At 44.0% G+C, this 19037-nt stretch overlaps 1 long non-coding RNA gene across 1 annotated transcript in view; it reads right to left on the bottom strand.

Moving 5' to 3' along the window:
• Window positions 1-19037, bottom strand: part of LOC142750067 (uncharacterized) — a 46427-nt gene that overhangs the window by 10350 nt on the left and 17040 nt on the right. The gene's annotated exons all lie outside the window — the stretch shown is intronic.

Below are 19037 nucleotides of genomic sequence, written 5' to 3'. Positions count from 1 at the left end.
GTGTTTTTCGTCAGAACGAGACCCTGTCTCGATTTCAATGGTGACGGATCCGGTACCAATGGTTTCCGTTTGGTTCCGTTGTGCAAGGGTTCCGTCGTTGACAGAATCAATAGCGTAGTCAACTACGCTATTGAATCCGTCAAAACAACGGAACTCTTGTACAACAAAGACAAACGGAAATCATTGGCACTGGATCCGTTACCTTTGAAATCAATAGTGATTGAAAAGGAAATCTATGATTTCCGTTTGTGTCCGTTAGGGCTCCGTTCCGACGTAAAGCTCCGACACAACGTTGGAACGGAGCACTGACGCAGATGTGAACGAAGCATTACTTTGTCTTGCAACTGTAAGTGGAATCCAGCCTTCAACCTCAACGCATGCAAGTGCATCTATCGAGTATAGAGGATCATTGCAAGTAATAAACAATTGTATACCGATCATGGGTCATGAGTGCTGCCAAAGTGAATTTTTCCGAAAAAGCTGTTTGTAGATGGGCCACTTTCCTATGCTACCTGATTTATCCATAGAGGCAGGCCATGCAACCGCTATAGGGCCTGTGGTGAGAGAGGGCTTCGCACTGAAGTGCTTTTACTTCTTGCTGAGTTATAGCGTTTGCCTGCCACTAGAGGGAGCTTGCTGCATAAAAAAAAATCATATAGCTGAGTTCATCGCTAGCTATATAAATCCATATGCACTGAGATCCCCCTAATGGTGGCTGCATGCAGTCAAAATTATAATTTTTAATAAGAAGTAGTCACCCACATATCACTTTCTCTTCTGGCTGGTGGAAGTCATCCTTTTGCTGGAGCTCATTCATGTAGGATGGAACTCAGTCTGTTATTCTATGTGTCCCTATGATAACTCTACATGTTCTAAAAGCTTATGTAACTTAAAACGTCCTGGGCCCATCTCCTTGAAGCACAATTAGTCAGGAGCATAATTGAATTTCAGAAGATGTAACACACATTGGTAGATCAAGAAAAGTTCTGAGCACTCACTGGTGGATGTAGAAAGGATCTTTGACCCTTCTTGACATGTACAGGGTGCCATATATATGGACTTAGCCACATTGTTTCCAGGCATCTTTATACAGGAGCCAAGAGATAGGCAGAAGGGCTCTGGTTTTTTAGTAAGTATGCTTTATTAACATATGCGTTTAGGGTATTCACCTGGATTTCTAATGAGAAAATGTGTGTAAATGTAATCCAAAAGTGTACAACCCCTTAAAGCAATGGTGTCAAATAATGTATGAATTTAAGCCACAAGTTAAGAGTAACATGCTAGAAGCATTGCTGAAAGCACAACATTTTATTAGTGGATCCTGTGATAAGAAATAAGAACACAGTGTTTACAGGGAAAAAGACACAAAACTTATCTCTGCTATTTAAGACATTGGAGAGAGCACATTTTCATTCTAGACACATTAATTTGCATAAGCAAGCACAACATCTCCTGCACTCAGGAAAACAACCACAAATCCCACAAAGGGTTAAAAACTGGTTGAATGGAACAGCTACCCTGCAATGTCAGCACTGGGGTCCCCTCTGAACACCCTACACCCACTTCGATTGCAAGATTTGGCGTTCTCGGCAGGAGGTTTTCGATGTTACAGCCTTAGTCTTGCATTAATGGTCTTTCTGAGCAACGTATTCGTCTTGGATAGTTGATAAGTACTGATGAAGTAATGTAAGAACCTTGACTACACTTGCGATAAAATCGATAAAAACGTCTTCTTCTAAGCACTGATTTATTTTCTCACAGAGATGTATAATCCTAAATCTATATCCTGAATGTAGCAAGACCGAGATGTTTCTATAAGGTGAACTTTCACTGAAGTACAAAAGAACGACCTGGGTGTCGAATGGTCGCTAGGAAGGACAGGTCTTGTGCAGCATTCTAATTCAACCCGAGTATGCCCAGACACATGCAAACATACCAACTGACACCTATGAATGATTTACATATGAGTATATGTACCAAAGTACAAATACATACATACATACATAAATACATACATACATACATACATACATACATACATACATACATATATGTGTGTATAAGCGATGTAACCCTCTGTGTTTCCTAAACTGTTGGTATCTTCTCCTAGAAAAAGTCACTGCCCCCGAGATTCAAAAAAAAAAAAAAGCCTGGAATCGGTAAATCTTTTGGAAATAATTAATCTTGGAGAAGGAACGCAAACCAGGGGCAGTAGAATTAGTTTGGGTCTAGCCTAGGCTGGTGATGTTGGCACGGCCACCGGGAGGCGCCACAATGTGCTGAGTAGTGCGACGGGAAATATTGTCATCAACCTGTGCCCCTGCAAGAACAAGTCAATAAAAGGTAAGACACAAATTGTCCAGAATATTTGAAGAAGAGGAAACAGCAAATTGGAAAATCAGAGATGTTTCCTGTTTATAAACGCACGTGTAACGCCTTGTAGACACAACCAACTTTCTTTTCTTTTTGTTTTTTCCTTGTTGTATTCCAAGAGCCATAACTTTTTATTTTTCCGTCGTTATAGCCATATGGGGGCTTGTTTTTATCTGGTTAAGTTGTCGTTTTTAATAGCACCATTTAATGTACTATATACTGTACTGGGAAACGGAAAATTTGTGGGATGGCGTTCACCGTGCGGTAAAAACAACATGTTAACCTTTTTCTGCGGGGCCAGATTACGGCGATACCAAGTTTATTTTGATTTCGTTATGATTTACTATTTACAAAGAAAAAATTATTTGTTCAAAAATAAAATGTTTGTGTCACGATATTCTGAATGTCATAACTTTTTTATTTTTCTGTTGACGGAGCGGTGTGAGAGCCTTTTTTTTGCAGAGTGAGTTGTAGTTTTTATTGGCCTTGACGAAGCATGGGAACACGCGAAACGGCCGTAGGCTCGAGCTCCACATCCATGCTGCCTTTGTTTGTTTGCCACAACATTAAATGAAAATTCAACTGAATGGTGAGTGCCGTGGATCTCTTCTACTTTTATTACTGTACTTGTGCTTGTCTCATCACACCACTGAGCACCACCTGTTGTGGATCCAATTGAATCCGTTTAGACCCATGTGGTCATCTGATTATTGAGACTTATAGCGCTCCACGAGCCAAAGCAGTGCCGATCTTTTTATCACTTTGAACATTTGTGTAGTTTTTATTGGTACGACTTTGGGTTACATACAACATTTTGATCACTTTTTATTAGATTTTTTTGGGGGGGAAGTGAAGTGACCACAAACCAGCAATGCTGTTTATTTTTTTTCTGTGGGGTTTACTCTGCGGGTTAAATAATGTGATATTTTACTAGTTCAGACTTTTACGGACGTATTACGTTTAATTTTTTTATTGTTTACATAATTTTTTTGTATAAAATGGATTTTTTAACTTTATAGATTTTTTTAAATGTTATTAAAGGGTACCAAACTTTAAAAAAAGCTTTTCACGTGTCATAGTGACATGTCATAAGTTTTGATCTGTGGGTGTCCGAGCACTGAGACCTCCACCGATAGCTAAAACGAAGCCGCAGTAGCACTCGGGTGAGCGCTTTTACTGTTTTGTGTCTGATCAGCCTTCCTCTGAAAGTCGAGAAAGCGGTGTATGGACTCATAATTGAGCCTGTACACCGCTCCGAGGAAAGCCGATCAGAAACACCCAAGCACTACTGCCACTTTGTTTTAGCCATCAGTGCTCGGACCCCCACCTATCAAAACTTCTGACATGTCACTATGACATGTCAAATGTATTTTAAAAGTTTAGCTACTTTTTTTTAGTCATTTGGCAAGGCTTATCGGAGGGGGAGAATGGCCAGGATCGGAGTTATCGCCAATTTGTTTCCTACCACTAGAGTAAGAATATGAGCAGAAACATATCTAAACACCCCCTTTGCCTATGCGCCATTTTTCGACTCGTAACCCGGATGTTTACTGGCATCTGGATCGCAGAGATTTTCGGTCTCTTCAGCTTTCATGACTTTGTGAAAGTGAGATGTCTAGACTCTGTATATCCTGAACTTTTATTTTTAGGAGGTGTTGTGTGTCAGGATCTACTCCAGTTAGACTTTTATCCATACACGTTTACTTTTATGCCTTTTATTACAAAACATTACACATAGATGCAATGTTGCCTTTGGGTGTAGTGCTGCGTGCCTGCAGTATTCAGGTTTCATTTGTGTACGTCAAAAGTGTGAAAATTGTCCGGCACCAAAGGGTTTAATTCAAATTGCTGTTTTGATGAATGGATCCCTGCATCTTTGCTGACAGAAGTTTTCCATGCAGAAAGAAAGGAAAGGATGATCCAGCGCTGATAGTAGTTTAAAAGGGAAGGATGGTTCCCACTTTTATTTGCAAAATCATTAAAAAATTGGTGAGGAGACGCAGTCTGAAGGCAGGAGTAATAGGGGTATATACCCACGCCTACGCGTTTCGAACACAGGCAGCGTTCTTAATCATGGCAAAAGAAGTTAAGACCGTGTGTTTCTGTCTCACCTATATGCAGACTTGTCAGCTGTTGAAGCTGCTGAGTGGATACCAGTGATTGGAAGAATCCACTGGGTGAGGAGTGGCTACCAGAACAGCTACAAGTGATCAAAAAATACGTAAAGTTGACAATATGTTATTTAATTAATACATAAACGATAATAGTCAGGATTTGTTTGAGATAGTGAGATATTGGTAGCATTCTGATCATGATTTGAAACCATTTAAATTGCAGTTATTTGCCAGTAAAACACAGAGAGGAAACAGACATGCACGGCCATGATAATACTCGTACATATACAACAAGCAAATATATTGAGAAAGCACATGAAAATATGTTAAAACCAAATGTGAAAGAAAAATAGTCTAATTAAAAAGGACCGAACATCAAGAATTAAGTTCATTTATTTTGGGATGTGTTGTTCAGGTTTTTGTGTATTTGAGCAATATATCACTGTGTGTCAGATGAATAGCAATATATTACCATACATTGGATGAACCAATTTAGGAGGTTCAAATTTTGGTAAAGCAAAAATATATTTTTTTTTAATTTTATTTAAAAATATTAACGCAGCAAATTGCTTAATGTGAATTTAGTCTTACTTCTTGAGACGATCTTATATGCCTATATAGAGATTCCAAAGATGGCCCCGTAACAAGGGTTGTATCACTACTATTTGTTAGGTGAAAGCTATAATCATATTTTATGCACAATCTTTATTTATTAAGAGTGCTATATAGCTCAGGGATCTAAGCAGGAACCTCATGGGGAGGATCAGAGAGTCGGAGAAGAGAGCCCGTTTGACCCCGTTTGTAAGGTAAATCGCAGGTTGTGCTTGGATTGGTAATATCTGTTCAAGTACTAATTTTTTGAAAGTTATATGCTATAAGAAGTTTTTATGGGGATACATCCAGATAGAAATATTAGAATGATAAAATATGGTCAAAACCAAATAAATGCGGGTCGTATATTACTTGATTTCTTTATTTATTCATTTATCGCAGCATGTTGTGTAGTGTGAATTGAGTCAAATTTTATAAGACAGTTTTATTTGCCTCCAAGGAAATTTCGGAGGGGACCTTACAAAAAAAGGTAAAAAAACAGAAAAGATAGATTAAGAACGCTGTCTGCGTTCGAAACGCGTAGGCTTGGGTATATACCCCTATTACTCCTGCCTTGACACTGCGTCTCCTCTCCAATTTTTAAATGATTTTGCAAATAAAAGTGGGAACCATCCTTCCCTTTTAAACTACTATTAGCGCTGGATCATCCTTTCCTTTCTTTCTGCATCATACACCGCAGGCCGTCGCGGGGATCCGAGCGATACACCTGGAGACGCAGAACCGGTGAGCTGGAGGTTTCCTCCCTTTCTTTATACTGTCAAGTGCAACGGCATTTCTTCCGTGCCCACCGGCAAAAGTTTGTTCATACACTCGATATATATTGACTAAACATTATATCAATTTAAGTCAGGAACACATTTGATCATCAACTGTATGCTCTAGGACAATTTTTGAACGAGGTACTCATGTACTGCACGCAATTACCTACTTAAACAACAATATGTTTTCATGCTTGTTTTTAATCAAGACTCGAAGATCATCATTATTTATTTGAAACTAAACCCACATTCTGGTTTAACTGTTTTGAGTGCATCAAGACCACATCATGTCTTTTTCCCAAACGCCCCAGCGTTCAAGAGCAGAAATGGTTGCAATGGTATTTGGAGACTCCAACTATACTGATTCATCCCATTCCTCTCTGCACAGCAAATTCAGGGAATTGGAGAAATTATCTGCTACTGAAACTAGAGTATGGTGGGATCTCACTACTCTACAAAACTATATCTCAAAGAAAATGATCCCCAGGGGTTTAAGATTGAGAAAAATACCAACTAATAACTATTCGGAAGAATTTTCAACAGATTGGAATAATATTTTGACTGAATGCTCAATCAACCTAATGCTGTTGATCACCAAACATGAAGATTTAAAACTAATAGAATTACAAGCAGATATTAGTAAAATAAGGGAAGAAATCATTTTATCCTCCAGCTCACCCGACTTCACAGCACTACAAAAGAGAACCAACGAACATCTTGAGCAATTGGAAAAATCTATTGCAGAAACAAAAAAATCTAAGTTCCACAGAGATAATCAAGACTATAGCAACAATGAAGTCTACACGTGGCACAAAGGCAATTACAATAAATATAAGACCAAGTCTATCCTTAGAAATAGAAGATCTTCATACAAACAGAACTCCAATCCACATAAAGTTAGTTTCAGCTCCACGGAGCCGGAAACCACGGATGGAGCAGAAGAGGAATCGGATCCAGATACATTCCGAAGCAGCCAATGATCAAGACCCAACCACAACACCAAACGTGATTTTTCAAAAAACGGGGGAAGAGGGGGGGCAGAAAGCACAAGTCAAGTCAACGCCACATTACCTCTGAGGCTGAGGAACCAGAGGCACTGAGGAGCCTAGATGTGGTCAATCTATCCTCAGTGCCACTTACTAAACTACAAACCAAAGTTCTTTCATTAGGACTCAATTTTGTGCCGAATCAAGATTTTGATCTCTTTAATACTCTTTTGGATATAAACAAGTTCATACGCAATCTTACGATCAAAAGGCACTTTATGACACCTGAAGAACTCGACATAACCCCAGAATCGGGGACACCCGAAATACTAGTAACGGGCAATGTTTACAAAACACTGTTGCTTCAGGAACAAGCAACATTACTACATTTAGAAGACCTAGCTGGACAACACCACAACCAAATTCCCAATGCAACATTGAAGTTTGAAACCAAAAATCCAGGATATTATCCTATCCAATCCCGTACAGAATCAATGGACAAATTCCAACAGGTTATGGAAAGGGAGTTATATAAAATTCAAGAAAAAATGAAAAACAACAAACCTATACACAACCTCATGTTACCAGAGAAGCCATTCGCATGGCAGATAAAGGAGGCAGCATTACGGTCATGGATAAGGATATTTACATTAGTCAGATTATGATATTGTTGAATGACACAGACACATACACCAGATTACATCAAAATCCAACAAATAACTTTTGTATTGTTTTGAAAAAAGTATTAGATAAAGGCCTTAATTTGGGCTTACTCTCAAATAAAGAATATAACTATATGTTAGTGGAACATCCAATAGTCCCTATCCTACACGCACTTCCAAAAACGCACAAAGGAAGCAATCCTCCTCCCATGCGACCGATTGTTTCTGGCATAGGATCTATGACTGAGAGGACATCAGAATGGCTAGATACATTTCTCCAGCCCCTTGTCACTAGAGTACCTGGGCACCTAAGAGACACCAAAGACGTCCTTGCGGCCTTTCACAACAAAACTTGGTATCATAATTATACGTCGCTTAGTTGCGATGTAGTCTCCCTATATACCAGCATCCCACATACAATTGCTCTTAAGGCTCTCACTTACCACCTCTCTAAATATAGTGGTTATGACCAGTCAATGCAAACTTTTTTGGTGGAGATGGCCAACTTTCTCATGATGCATAATTATTTCAACTTTGCAGGAAATTTCTACTTACAGAAAAGAGGAGTATCTATGGGGGCCAAGTTCTCCCCCTCTATAGCCAACCTCGTCATGGCATGGTGGGAAGAGCACTTCATATTTTCCCCCACCAATCCCTGTGCCCATCTCATCCATTGGTATGGCAGATACATCGATGATCTCCTATTCATTTGGGAGGGCGATGTGTCTGCCATACCGATGTTTTTGTCATTCTTGAGCAACAATGAATCAAACCTTAGATTCACTCATGATTATAATTCCACATCCATTAATTTCCTCGACCTCAAATTGACTTCTAAAACTGGGGATATCATCCGCTCAGAAATCTATCATAAACCAATATCGGGTAACACCATACTGCATGCTACCAGTTGTCACCAGACACACACCATATCTGCAATTCCTATAGGCGAGCTGACACGTGCTAAAAGAAACTGCAGCCTACAAACAGGATTTGCCAAAGAAGAATCTGCCATTTGCCAAAGATTGAGGGCTCGAGGATATAAAAATTGGACATTAGAAAGAGCCAAGACCATTGTTGGAACTAAGAATAGGGATTCCCTCCTTTCTACTGATAAAAAAAGCGAAATAACTATCAATCAAACTACAAATCGCAATATCCCAACTTTGGTACTGCAATTCAGCAACCAGTTTGATATTATCAAAAACATGGTCTTAAAATATATTCTTCTTCTCTGTGAAGATTCCAAACTAGAGAAGGTTTTGGAGGACGGGTATAGAGTAGTGTCCCGCAGAGCACCGACCCTGGGCAACATACTGTCCCCTTCACTCCTGACACTAAACAATCCAAAACCCACATGGTTGGCACACAAAGGGTTTTACAAATGTGGTGTTAGTGTAAAGGATTTGCCAGGCACAGCTTCTGTATCAACGCCCATAGATAATCAGTCTGCACCTGCTTCTATGTCTGTGAGACTGACTCCTTCTTCCACCACTCAAGATGGCAGGCTTAGGAGTGGGAGAGCCTATCGCAGCCTGGCCAGACGGAGGTAGCTCCCGCCCTCTGTCTATTTATACCTGCCTTTCCTGTTCCTGGATCTTCCTCCGAAGGAGGAAGGATCTTCCTCCGAAGGAGGGCTGGCCATGAAGCTACGCGACAGTGCATCAGCCTTAATATTTTTAGACCCAGCCCTATAGGTAACCAAAAAGTTGAATCTGGTAAAAAATAACGCCCATCGAGCTTGTCTCGAGTTTAGCCTCCGCGCAGATTCTAGGAAAACCAGATTCTTGTGGTCGGTAAGGACCATTACCTGGTGCCTAGCCCCCTCCATGAAGTGGTGCCACTCTTCAAATGCCCATTTAATGGCTAAGAGTTCGCGGTTGCCAATATCATAGTTACTCTCAGTGGGCGAAAACTTCCTGGAGAAGTAGGCACAGGGACGGAGATGGGTGAGGGACCTGGTACCCTGGGACAAGACAGCCCCCACTCCCTCCTCGGATGCGTCAACCTCCACGATAAATGGCTCCATTTGGTTGGCCTGAACCAGCACCGGGGCCGAGATAAAGCACTTCTTAAGGACCTCAAAGGCCTGGACAGCCTCAAGAGGCCAGTGGAGGAGATCAGCACCTTTGCGAGTGAGATCCGTAAGAGGCTTAGCGATGACCGAGAAATTAGCAATAAATCTCCTGTAATAATTTGCGAACCGCAGGAAGCACTGTAACGCCTTCAGGGAGGCAGGTTGGACCCATTCCGCCACAGCCTGGAAATTGGCGGGGTCCATGCGGAATTCACGAGGAGTGAGGATTTGACCCAAAAATGGTATCTCCTGCACCCCAAACACACATTTTTCGGTCTTCGCAAACAGTTTGTTTTCCCGAAGGACCTGGAGCACCTTCCTGACATGCTCAATGTGGGAGGACCAGTCCTTGGAAAACAAGAGTATGTCAGCAAGGTACACTACAAGAAATACCCCCAGGTAGTCTCTTAAAATCTCATTTATGAAATTCTGGAAGACCGCGGGAGCATTACACAACCCAAAGGGCATGACAAGGTATTCGAAATGACCTTCGGGCGTGTTAAACGCAGTCTTCCACTCATCCCCCTCTTTGATGCGGATAAGGTTATAAGCCCCCCGTAGATCAAACTTAGAGAACCATTGGGCACCCTGAACCTGATTGAAGAGATCAGGAATCAAAGGAAGGGGGTACTGATTCCTTACAGTGACCTTATTCAAGTTACGGTAGTCAATGCACGGCCTAAGACCACAATCCTTCTTCCCTACGAAGAAGAAGGCAACACCTACCGGAGAAGTAGAGGGGCGAATGTAACCCTTGGCCAGGCATTCCTGGATATACTCTCTCATGGCTTCACGTTCGGGACAAGAGAGATTATATATCCTACCCTTAGGGAGCTTAGCTCCTGGTACCAAATCGATTGTGCAATCGTATTCTCTATGAGGAGGTAACACTTCGGAGGCCTCTTTAGAGAAAACATCAGCGAAGTCCTGAACAAACTCAGGTAGAGTGTTCACCTCCTCAGGGAGAGAAATAGAATTATCAGAAAAACAGGAAGTCATGCATTCATTACCCCATTTGGTAAGATCCCCAGTATTCCAGTTAAACGTGGGATTATGCATCTGCAACCAGGGAAGGCCTAAAACCAAATCGGACGATAATCCCTGCATCACCAGTACAGAGCACTGCTCCAAATGCATGGAGCCAACAAGGAGTTCAAAAACAGGGGTATTCTGTGTAAAATAACCATTAGCAAGAGGAGTGGAGTCGATACCCACTACCGGGACAGGTTTAGGCAAATCAATCAAAGGCATAGCTAGAGACATAGCAAATTCCACAGACATGATATTAGCAGAAGACCCTGAATCCACTAAGGCACTGCCGGTAGCAGACCTACCACCAAAAGAGACCTGAAAGGGAAGCAAGATTTTATTACGTTTCATATTTACGGGAAATACCTGTGCGCCCAAGTGACCTCCCCGATGATCACTTAGGCGCGGAAGTTTTCCGGCTGCTTATTCTTATGCCTAGGACAGTTGTTCACTTGATGCTTGTCATCCCCACAGTAGAAGCAGAGACCATTCTTCCTGCGGAACTCTCTATGTTGTTGGGGGGACACGGAGGTCCCGAGTTGCATAGGTACCTCCGAGTCTTCCGTGGAAGAACGAATCAATGGAACCTCGGGAGGCATCATGGGGGAGTCAGAGGAGAAAACACCAAAACGTTCAAGTCGTCGTTCCCTGAGACGTCGGTCAAGTCGTACCGCTAAAGCCATAACCTGGTCTAGGGAGTCAGAAGAGGGGTAGCTAACTAGCAGGTCTTTCAGAGCGTTCGACAGGCCCAACCTAAACTAGCACCTTAAGGCAGGGTCATTCCACCGAGAAGCTACGCACCACTTCCTAAATTCAGAGCAATACTCCTCAACAGGTCTCTTACCCTGACGTAAGGTCACCAGCTGACTCTCGGCAAAGGCAGTCCTGTCAGTCTCGTCATAAATGTGTCCGAGAGCAGAAAAGAAAAGATCAACGGAGGAAAGTTCAGGGGCGTCAGGAGCCAAGGAGAAGGCCCATTCTTGGGGCCCTTCCAGGAGCCGGGATATAATTATACCCACCCGCTGGCTCTCAGAACCTGAGGAGTGGGGCTTTAAGTGAAAATTGAGCCTACAACTCTCCCGAAAGGAGAGAAAAGTCTTCCGGTCCTCTGAGAACCGGTCAGGCAACTTGAGGTGGGGTTCAAGAGGTGAGGTGAGGGGCACTACCATGGTAGCATCAGGCTGGTTGACCCTCTGAGCCAGGGCCTGGACCTGTAGGGAGAGACCCTGCATTTGCTGAGCCAGGGTCTCAAGGGGGTCCATAGTAGTGTCAGGGACCAGGGTAGACTTGGTATATGGGATTGTGATTATGTAATGATAGTTGTAGGGAAACAGACAAGTGAGCCCTAATCTACCCGCCACTCAGTCCCTGCCTACTTGCAACGAACCGCCCTAGGCGACGGGGTACAACTGGGCGACGGTCCCTACGCTCAATAAGTGCACGACAGACAAACAAACAAGGGTACACAGAAGCTAAGGGAAATGGGGCAGTTGCCCACGGCAACACCGTGAGCAACAAGAGTAGTGAATGAGCCGAGTAACCAGGAGTGTACGAGGTACCAAACGTAGAGCAGGAGAGTAGTGAACAAGCCGAGTCAAACGAGGAGTGTACGAGGTACCAAACGCAGAGCAGGAGAGTAGTCAGTAAGCCGGGGTCAATATGAAGCAGGGACAAATAGTTCAGGAAGCTGCAGCAGGGCCAGGAAACCAAACGTGAAGAATCACAAGCAAGGAGGAACAGGAAAGGCAGGTATAAATAGACAGAGGGCGGGAGCTACCTCCGTCTGGCCAGGCTGCGATAGGCTCTCCCACTCCTAAGCCTGCCATCTTGAGTGGTGGAAGAAGGAGTCAGTCTCACAGACATAGAAGCAGGTGCAGACTGATTATCTATGGGCGTTGATACAGAAGCTGTGCCTGGCAAAACCTTTACACTAACACCACATTTGTAAAACCCTTTGTGTGCCAACCATGTGGGTTTTGGATTGTTTAGTGTCAGGAGTGAAGGGGACAGTATGTTGCCCAGGGTCGGTGCTCTGCGGGACACTACTCTATACCCGTCCTCCGAAACCTTCTCTAGTTTGGAATCTTCACAGAGAAGAGGAATATATTTTAATACTCCTCAACAGGTCTCTTACCCTGATCTGGTGTGGCTATCGTCAAAGAACTTGCGCCTTAAAGTCCCGTCCAAGAAGTTTGCTCCCCGGTTTATAGGGCCGTACAAGGTCATTGAAGTCCTCAATCCTATCTCCTTCCGACTGGAGTTGCCCCCATCTTTTCGAGTACACGACGTGTTTCATGCCTCCCTTCTTAAACGCTGCTCCCCGTCCTTGTCTCCCTCAAGGAAACCTCCTGTCCCCGTTCTCACCCCTGAGGGGGTAGAATTCGAGGTGGCCAAGATTGTGGACAGCAAGATGGTCCAAGGCTCCCTCCAGTACCTGGTCCATTGGAGAGGATACGGGCCTGAGGAGAGGACTTGGGTACCCGCCCGGGATGTTCACGCTGGGGTATTGGTCAGGAGGTTCCACCTTTGTTTCCCCAATAAACCAGGTCCATCTAGAAAGGGTCCGGTGGCCCCTCATAAAAGGGGGGGTACTGTTAAGGATCTGCCAGGCACAGCTTCTGTATCCACGCCCATAGGTAATCAGTCTGCACCTGCTTCTATGTCTGTGAGACTGACTCCATCTTCCACCACTCAGGATGGCAGGCTTAGGAGTGGGAGAGCCTATCACAGCCTGGCCAGACGGAGCTAGCTCCCGCCCTCTGTCTATTTATACCTGCCTTTCCTGTTCCTCCTTGCTTGTGATTCTTCTCGTTTTGTTTCCTGGCCCTGCTGGAGCTTCTTGAACCATTTGACCCTGCTTCATATTGACCCTGGCTTACTGACTACTCTCCTGCTCTGCGTTTGGTACCTCGTACACTCCTGATTTGACTCGGCTTGTTCACTACTCTCCTGCTCTGCGTTTGGTACCTCGTACACTCCTGGTTTGACTCGGCTTGTTCACTACTCTCCTGCTCTGCGTTTGGTACCTCGTACACTCCTGGTTTGACTCGGCTCGTTCACCACTCTTGTTGCTCGCGGTGTTGCCGTGGGCAACTGCCCCTTTTCCCTTGCTTCTGTGTACCCTTGTCTGTTTGTCTGTCGTGCACTTATTTAGCGTAGGGACCGTCGCCCAGTTGTACCCCGTCGCCTAGGGCGGGTCATTGCAATTATGCAGGGACTGAGTGGCGGGTAGATTAGGGCTCACTTGTCTGTTTCCTTACCCCCATCATTACACGAACATTAGGAAAGTTTATACCCCCGTTAAACTTCTGTTGTTGTAGGACATGAAACGGAATTCTCGGTCTCCCTCCCGCCCACATAAAACCCCAATATAATTGATTCATATATTTTTCATCTTTCGGTCTGAGGTACAGAGGTAATGACTGGAAAACATATAAGAGTTTTGGGAATTCTACCATTTTCAGGATATTAGCCCCGCCCCATGAAAGAAAGAGAAAAGTATTTCCAAAGTTTTAAGGTTTGTTCTAATTTAGAAATATACGCCATGACATTGTGTTTATATAAGTTTTCTGGTTGTCTCGTAATCTGCACTGCCAGGTATTTAACCCCTGTTACGCACACCATTTCAGGGGGATCCCTGATGTCCATTAGGGTTTAGCCGAGCCTTTCAATATTAAAGCAGGGGCGTAGCTAGGGGGGGCAGGCGGGGGCATGTGCCCCGGGCGCAGCTTAGAGGGTGGCGCCAGCGCCACCTCCTCCTGCACTATAATTGTACCTGTGTCGCAAGGACATAGGTACAATTAGAAGCAATGAATGACCGGTCATTCAGCGCCTTTCCACGAATGGAGTGACTGGTACCTTTTGTACCAGTGAAGCTTCCGTCGATGAAAGGCGCTGACTGACTGACAGGGAAAGTCATCCTGCCCAGTCAATAGACGCCGCGTTCATCCCCCTGGAGACCTGCACAGAAGAGAGCAGGTCTCCATGGCTGCTGGATGGCGTGGGAACGGGAATAAGGTGAGTTTGAATAGTTTTTTTTTTTTTAATTGTAATAAAAGTGTGTGGCTGTATCTACGGGGGGGGGACGGGGGGGACTTTATCTACACGGGGGGGGCTTTATCTACGGGGGGGGGGTGTCTATCTACAGGGGGGGCTTTATACAGGGGGACAATATCTACAGGCGGTGGGCTATATACAGGGGGACTATATCTACAGGGGGGCTATATATACAGGGGGGCTATATACTGGGGTGGGCTATCTATGGAGCACCATATACAGGGGTGGGCTATAGCTACAGGGGGGCTATATAGTATATAGCCCCCTGTAGATATAGCCCACCCCTGTATATGGTGCTCCATAGATAGCCCACCCCATTATATAGCCCCCCTGTAGATATAGCCCACCCCTGTAGATATAGCCCAGCCCTGTATATAGCCCACCCCTGTATATAGCCCACCCCTGAAGATATAGCCCCCCCTGTAGATATAGCCCACCCCTGTAGATATAGCCCACCCCTGTAGATATAGCCCACCCCTGTTTATAGCCCACCCCTGTATATAGCCCAGCCCTGTATATTGCCCCCCCCCCTGTAGATATGGTCTCCCTGTAGATATGGTCCCCTTGTAGATATGGTCCCCCTGTAGATATGGTCCCCCTGTAGATATAGTCCCCCTGTAGATATAGCCCACCCCTGTATATAGTCCCCCTGTAGATATAGCCCACCCCTGTATATAGTATCCCACAAATAGCTCCCCCTATAGTGCTCCACAGAAAGCCCACCCCTGTATATAGCCCCCTTGTACATATAGTCCACCCCTGTATATAGTGCTCCACAGATAGCCCACCCTTGTAGGGGTGGGATATCTGTGGAGCACTATATACGGGGGTGGACTATCTAGTGGAGCACTATATACAGGGGTGGACTATATGTACAAGGGGGGCTATATACAGGGGTGGGCTATCTGTGAAACACTATATACAGGGGTGGACTATATGTGGAGCACTATATACAGGGGTGGGCTATATCTACAGGGGGGCTACATACATGGTTGGGCTATCTGTAGAGCTCTATATACAGGGGTGGGCTATATCTACAGGGGGGCTATATACAGGAGTGGGCTATCTGTAGAGCACTATAGGGGGAGTTATTTGTGGGATACTATATACAGGGGTGGGCTATATCTACAGGGGGCTATATACAGGGGTGGACTATCTGTAGAGCACTATAGGGGGAGATATTTGTGGGACACTATATACAGGGGTGGGCTATATGGGGGGCACTATCTACAGGGGCTCTATGGCAGGCACTATCTACAGGGGGCACAGTGTGTGTGTGTGGGACACGGTGTATGGTGCTATTATAATTAGAGGTGCAGTGTTTGGTGCTATTATATTTAGGGGCGTAGTGTGTGGTATAATGATAACTTTATCTTTATTTATAGGTGTAGAAATGTTGGTAAAGTGAGAAGCTGAAGACATGTGAGCGGCAAACTGCAGAAATGGTCTGTGACCGGGAGAAGTCATCATAGAGGTCTGGACCGGATGGAGAAAAAGAACTAGAATCTGAGTTGTCACCGGTGAGTCACTTAATGTAAATGTTTATTCTGCCTCTAATCAGTAATGTAGTCACTGTATGATCTGCAGCGAGATGATGGGTGGAATGATTATGATATGATTTATTTTTTGTGAAACAGCATCTCCCAGCATATCCTTATCATTGTTCGGGCCATGCTGGGAGCTGTAGTTTTACGCCGTACACACCTATACGGCAGGGGTTGCACTAAATTGAGCTGTATTTGTGCTGGTGTAGTATATATGTAATGAGCTTTGTTCTGGTGCTGTATATATGTATTGAGCTTGGTTCTGGTGTTGTGTATAGAACCATATTGCTTGTAAAATGTACAAATGTTTTTATGCTCGCTTTACATAAAAATAAATGACACGTCGATTGGTAGAGAAAACAAACACGGCGAGAGGGAAGGAGATGTCGGGAAAGAGGTTGGGGGGCGCCAAACTGAATCTTTGCCCCGGGTGCTGGAGAACCTAGCTACGCCTCTGATTAAAGCCTCACTCTTATCCACATTTAGAGTATAGCCCAAGAGTTTACCAATTGTCTGAAGTTCTTCCAGTATCTGAGACAATCTGGTTTTAGGATTCTCAATCACCAGTAGGAGATCATCAGCATATGCTGTGACCTTTAACTCACTGTTCCCGATAGGTATACCTCTAAATAGAGATGAAGACGATATGTGATAAAGCAAGGGATCTAATGACAAGTTAAATAAAATGGGCGAAAGAGGGCAACCTTGTTTCGTACCTCTAAATATATCCAGCCTATGAGAAAGATGACCATTAATAAATATCTGTGTACCGGCCTGCGATTGCAGCAAGTGCAGATACCCCAAAAACGCATTGCCAAAATTCCGTCTACTTAGCGTTTCCTCCAAAAAAAAACAGGAGACTTTATCGAACGTTTTTTCCGCGTCCAAACTCAGCAGCATAGTCGGGGGATGGCCATCTTCCCGTGCAACCACCGTCGCTGCAATCACAGCCCGAATACTTCTGGATGTGTATCTGCCCGTAACAAAGCCCATCTGTAGAGGGTGTGCCACAGTAGGGAGGAAAGTCTGTATTCTAGTTGCCAATATTTTGGAATATAACTTGTAATCCTGGTTAAGCAGTGATATGGGTCTATATGATTGAGGCAAAGTTGGGTCCTTATTTTGCTTAGGGAGTAAAATAGTTCTGGCATCCGTAAACGTGTCAAGTGTGAGACCGTCAAGATAAATCTTGTTAAATAAATTCGTGAGATATGGGACAATGTCTGGAGACAGCATCTTGTAGTATTCTATAGGGAAGACGTCAGGCCCAGGGGATTTTTTATTATGTGCGGAAGAAATAGCTAATCTCACTTCATCTTCTAGAATAGCAGTCCCTAACAGGGTCCTGTGCTCCTCTGTCAGCTTAGGTAACTCTAGCGAATCCAGAAACGTATTAATAGCTGTCATGTCTGTTGGCTCCGCTCTATATAAATCCTCATAATAACTAGTAAAGATAGACTCTATTTCCCCAGTGTCAGAGCTTGTCAAACCAGTGTCCAGGTCCCTTCCAACAGAATTTGACCGGTCCCGCGAGCAAGGCGTGTTACATGTGCTAAAAGAGAACCCACCCTGTTACCCCATCTATAGTACATGTTTTGTATGGACTTTACTTGACACATAGTATTTCCCTGCAAAAATGTGTTTAACAAGCTCTGTGCTTCCAAAAATTCTTCTTTTGAGTGTAGTGAGGGGTTACCCGCGTGCATGGCTTGCGCTCTCAGCAAGTTTGCCTGTAGTTCCAGCAGTTGTGTCTTTGCCTTTTTGCGTTTCAGCGCTATGTAGCTAACTATGTGTCCCCTCATCACCGCTTTAGACGTGAGCCATATCAGTGCCACCTCGTCTAATTGGTTCTGATGGTCCTGAATGTAATTATGCCAGTGAATTGTTAAGTAAGTTTTAAAGTCTCTCGACTCATATAGGTAAGAGGGGAACCTCCAAATCCTAGTGAGAGGCCTATTAGGTTGCCCCCCAGTGTTAGTGAAATCAGTGCATGGTCTGAATTTGAAATAGGGCGTATGTCTGTGTGGACCACCTCTGGGAATAATTGTGTGGAAAGCATTATAAGATCTATTCTTGAAAAGGACTCATGAACCGCTGAATAAAAGGTGTACCTCCTTGTTCTCGGGTTGTGTAGTCTCCATGGGTCACATAAAGATAGCTGCTCCATAAATGTAACTATGTGCAAGTTAGGAGGCAGTGCAGCATGGTCCGGTCCTGATCTGTCTATGGATGGATGAGGGGTTAAATTATAATCCCCAGCCACTATCAAATTAGGGTGATCCCTTTGAGCCAAGAAGTCAGTCATTTAAGGGTAGAAGCTGTCATTAGGTTGATTTGGGGCGTAGATATTAAGTAAGGTATATGTGTGTTGATGAATTTTGACCTTTATGTAAACAAATCGGCCGTTTTGGTCAGCATATTGTTGCGTTAAGGAATATGGCAGGCCTCTTCTAAAGTATACCACCACCCCCCTTGTTTTGGAGGAGTATGTGGACACTACTGGATCATCAAGTCAGGAGGGCCTTAGAGGCACATAATGACCTGTCCGCCAGTGTGTCTCCTGGAGAAGCATGATACCTGCCTGTTGATGTCTCAAGTGAGCAAGCACCTTACGTCTTTTCTCTGGCGTGTTTAGCCCCGCCACATTCCATGACACCATGTGTAAAGTTAGGGTTGAGCTACACTCCTGAGGTGTGAGACCACAGAGAGAAAAGAGCTTGTAGCCAGGAAATTATGTTAAACATTAGAAATTTTTATTAACATATATATACAAATACATTCATATAAAATACATATGGATACAATATATAAAAAAGGACACGACTC

This window comes from Rhinoderma darwinii, chromosome 3 (assembly GCF_050947455.1).
Source record: "Rhinoderma darwinii isolate aRhiDar2 chromosome 3, aRhiDar2.hap1, whole genome shotgun sequence".
NCBI classification, from domain to species: domain Eukaryota; kingdom Metazoa; phylum Chordata; class Amphibia; order Anura; family Rhinodermatidae; genus Rhinoderma; species Rhinoderma darwinii.
The sequence above is the reverse complement of the archived record's forward strand: the minus strand, read 5'-3'. Positions and strand labels throughout refer to the sequence as shown.